The sequence below is a fragment of the Sinocyclocheilus rhinocerous genome, unplaced genomic scaffold (genome assembly GCF_001515625.1).
Source record: "Sinocyclocheilus rhinocerous isolate Xijiao unplaced genomic scaffold, SAMN03320098_v1.1 scaffold419, whole genome shotgun sequence".
Taxonomy (NCBI): Eukaryota; Metazoa; Chordata; class Actinopteri; order Cypriniformes; family Cyprinidae; genus Sinocyclocheilus; species Sinocyclocheilus rhinocerous.
This window is the reverse complement of record NW_015653519.1, coordinates 339,970-344,241: the sequence shown is the minus strand read 5'-3', so window position 1 is coordinate 344,241 and position 4,272 is coordinate 339,970. Positions and strand designations below refer to the sequence as shown.

The 4,272-nt window shown below is 37.7% G+C and overlaps 1 protein-coding gene across 4 annotated transcripts in view; it reads right to left on the bottom strand.

Moving 5' to 3' along the window:
- LOC107716469 (ER membrane protein complex subunit 9-like) overlaps positions 1-4,272 on the bottom strand; it is a 15,474-nt gene that overhangs the window by 9,678 nt on the left and 1,524 nt on the right. The window contains exon 1 of one of the 4 annotated variants that reach the window (XM_016522930.1): positions 2,895-3,083. The exons of 1 other annotated variant lie outside the window; for it this stretch is intronic. The gene's annotated coding sequence lies outside the window, so the exon portion shown is untranslated. Of the gene's footprint in view, positions 1-1,957; positions 2,052-2,894; positions 3,084-4,272 lie in introns of those variants that run through there. 2 more of the 4 variants (XM_016522933.1, XM_016522932.1) reach the window with 2 other exon arrangements.

The following is a 4,272-nucleotide window of genomic DNA, read 5'->3' as shown; positions in this document are numbered from 1 at the left end:
GGCAAAATGCTTAACATTTATTTATTAACATTATTATTATTATTATTATAACCATAGAGATATCGTGCAAGCGATAAAAACCCGTCCTATGCGCTGTTGGCCCGTAAAAACAATTTTATTTATATATATATATTTAGAAAAAATCTGACCGGCCCACATTAAACAAAATGGTTCGGCCCCTCTGGCATTTGCCAGAATTGCCAGATGTCCAATCCGCCCCTGGCTATGCATATAGGACAAATGACCACCAATAATTTTGGAGGGAAAATAAAAGACAACATTAAAAATAATAAAATATAAAATTAAATTAATAATTTATTATTCACCAATAATCATGCTTTTTTTTTTAAGTAAAAAAAAAACAAAACGTGATAAACAAAAAGAATTATAATTCTCAACTTGCGCACACTGATTTGATTGGACAACTTTGGAATACATCACATCCGGTCGGCGTGTCGCATACGGTGTAGTCGCTCAAGTTCAAATATTTGAACGCATCCGAAGCTCAAATCGGATCCGAAAATTCCGCATTCGCAGATGGTCGGCACCCCACGCAGCCCCTGTACGACTCTCCATTGGAAATGAATGACTTCCGGTCCAACGGAACCTTAAAGCCGCCTTTCCACTATCTCCGACAAGCGACAGACCGGAAGTCATTCATTTCCAATGGAGAGTAGTGCGGGAGATGTGCGGAGTTCCGATCATATGCGTATGCGGAAAACTCGGATTCGATTTGAGCTGCGGATGCGTTAAAATATTTGAACTTCTGCGGCTAGACCGTATGCGACCGGATGTGATGTATTCTATTAAAAACTATGAGTGTAAGGTTAGAATTACCAATATTTTGTTCACTTTACCATTATTCTTTAATATTTATTTCTGTAAAATGGTGCTTTAGAATAATTATGTCACAAATACTTATTTTATAATTATTAAATCATTATTTACAATGATTAGCCCCATAAAACCTACTATGTTTTTATTTTGGGGGTCATTTGTGACGATACATTCATACATTAATCATTCAAATAATTAAGGTGAATATGCCGAGGTAACGGTTGCTGCACGACCAGTTTGAAAGTACTGTGCGACTGCCATTAGGGGGAGAAATGCGACAGTCGTTTCCAAATGTCGTGTGCAGTGGAAAGGCGCCTTAACTCAGCAGCTTGGTTGTTTCGTCGGAGACAGGGTCAACCCAGCAGTTGGGTAGACAAAAATAACCCAGCATTAAAGGGGTCATAGGATGCCCATTTTCCACAAGTTGATATGATTCTTTAGGGTCTTAATGAAAAGTCTGTAACATAGTTTGGTTACAATTTCTCAATGTTAGTGTAAAACACACCTTTTTTACCCTGTCAAAAACAGCTCTTTTCAGATCAAGCTGTTTTTGTAGCATTTTCCTTTAGACTGCTATGTTCATTATTACATCCAACAACAGAACACCTCAATCGCTTAGGAGTCATTCTTGTGTACATCTGCTCCGGCGGTGAAACAATGGTGGACTGATGACAGCTCACTCAGGGCGGGTCTAAGGTAAGACGCCAGTCCAGTCTGTCAAACTATCGTGGGAGGGGCCTGTCTGTGTGACGTCACACAGACAGGCATCTGAGATCGGCTCGATTTGAGAAAGGGGAAAACATTTAACCAGATTTTTTTTTAAAACTACAGGGTGGATTTTTATCATTACAGGGTGGTTGTGTACACACACTGCCAACACACATTTCAGTTCAAACAACTTGTAAAAGTGCATGTAACATCCTATGACCCCTTTAAAAATGACCCAACAGCTTAGTTACAGAAAAACTACCCAGCACCTGGGTAAAAATATTAAAAACAAACCAATAAAATGACCCAACGGGCTGAACCCAGCATTTGGGTAAAAAAAAAAAAATAACCCAGCATTTTTTAGAGTGTAGTCGTTGTCTTATAACAGGGATGTAAAAATGTCTTTGTGGACCTGGTACGGATGAATCCACTGATCAATATTTTTTCTTTGTCTTTCTGTTCATGTGTTTGATGATCATAAATATGGCAGATTGCAGATGAGCAGAAAATGTCACATGGCTGAAACAGATGAATAAGTAGTCCATATGATTATCTATAAATAATTATTTAAAATTCAGTGTGTTCCTTACACAAAGTTGAACGAATTAAACTCTGTTTGCATGGTCTCTCTGTTTTGATATGGGTTTTCTGCAGGTAATCCATCCAGTTTAACACCACAATCCAATGACATAAAGGATAGGTGAAATTTAATGTGTGTAATATGGGTGTTAGCCCTGTGATGGACTGGCCATCTGTCCAGGGTATTTCCCTGCCTTCAGCCCGAGATGGTCCAGCATCCCTGCTACCCAACACTGGACAAGCAGTTTGTTTGGAAGATGGGTGAAAGGATGCAAAATGACTAAACATGCGAAGTCCACACTAATTAAAACAAACTGCCCACTAAATCAATCCAGGAAGGTGTCTTTCTAGGTTTTGATACTGCAATCCTCAATCTATGGCCAGCAAAGGAATTACCTGCTTATGAAAGTAGAAACCGTTTAAACACTTCTCGTGTGTGAACGGCTAGTAGGATGCTCGACGTTCACACAGGTTGGTACTTATAATTTCAAACGCCTTGATATCATCTGAAGATAACATTTAATTCAAACAAGCATTGTCTTTAAATTAGCATATCAGCCACTAAAGTTTACACAGGGTTTCCAGCTGGATTTCAACCAAGTCTTTCCACACTATGAAGAAACGTGAGTACAGGATTAAAATCGCGTGATATGACGATAAACGATTGTGATAAATAACTGACGTTCGCAATACAATGTATATCTATGAATCGTTGATCACAGCCGCTTTATTCGTCATGTTCACAGAGATCCATAGAAGAATACACTTACCGTTGTGTGTTTTTCCTATTCAGTAATCAAATATAAAATCCCAATAATTAAATCAAACACATTAAAACACGAATATTTGACTGTTTACTTCATAAGAACTCGAAGGAAACGGACATGAAGATAACGCAGCGTCTTTTTCTTCGTGACGCCAGTTCTCTTGCATACATCGCACGCTACTGCCGCATGCAGGTCCTTAGTGGAACACATCCATAATTATTGTTTTGGCTTTGTTTGTTTTTTTGTTTTTTTAACTATCCCTTTAACTTTTCAGGGTGGACAAACATATCCTGTGTTCAAAGACTTTAAACTGCAACTCAATAAATTACATCAGAAACTGTTACAATCAATGTTAAAGTGATAGTTCACCCCCCCCAAAAAATCAAAATTCTGTCATGAATTACTCACCCTAATGTTGTTCCAAACCAGTACGACCTTCATTCATATTCAGAACACAAATTAAGATATTTTTGATGAAATCCGAGAGGTTTAACCCCTTAACTGTCACCACGCGCATGCGTTGTTTAAGTGCAGAGGTACTCTCGATAATGGTAAAAAGACATGGTTTGGAGAAGAAGAATTGTTGAACTAGATAAAAAAGTTCAAGACAAACTTTAGGTTGGCTTGAGAAAGCCTAGCCTGAAAGTTTAAAGCAGTTGTAAAAGCCTGAAGTTTGAAAATGTAGATAGATGTTGATAACATGTTTCTAGCATGATTAGCATGTTTTTAGCATGATTAGACTGTTACTAGCATATTGATGGCATGATTAGCAAATTACTAGCATGTTGCTAGCATGTTTCTAGCATGATTAGCATGTTACTAGCATTTTGCTAGCAATATTACCATATGATTATTATGTTGCTAGCATGACTAGCAAGTTACTAGCATGTCGCTAGCATGATTAGCAAAGTTACTACCATGTCGCTAACATGATTATCAAGTTACTTGCATGTCAATAGCATGTTTCTAGCATGATTAGCATGTTGCTAGCATAATTAGCATGCTACTAGCATGTTGCTATCATGATTAACAAATAAATAGCACGTTGCTAACATGATTAGCCAGTTACTTGCATGTCAATAGCATGTTTCTAGCATGATTAGCATGCTACTAACATGTTGCTAGCATGATTAGCAGGTGACTAGCATGTTTCTAGTATGATTAGCAAGTTATTAGCATGTCACTAGCATGTGTCTAGCATGGTTAGCATTTTACTAGCATGTTGTTAAAAGTTATCAGCATGTCGCTAGCATGTTTCTAGCATGATTAGCATGTTGCTAGCATAATTAGCATGCTACTAGCATGTTGCTAGAATGATTAGCAAGTGACTAGCATGTTTCTAGCATGATTAGCAAATTACTAGCATGTTGTTAGTATGTTT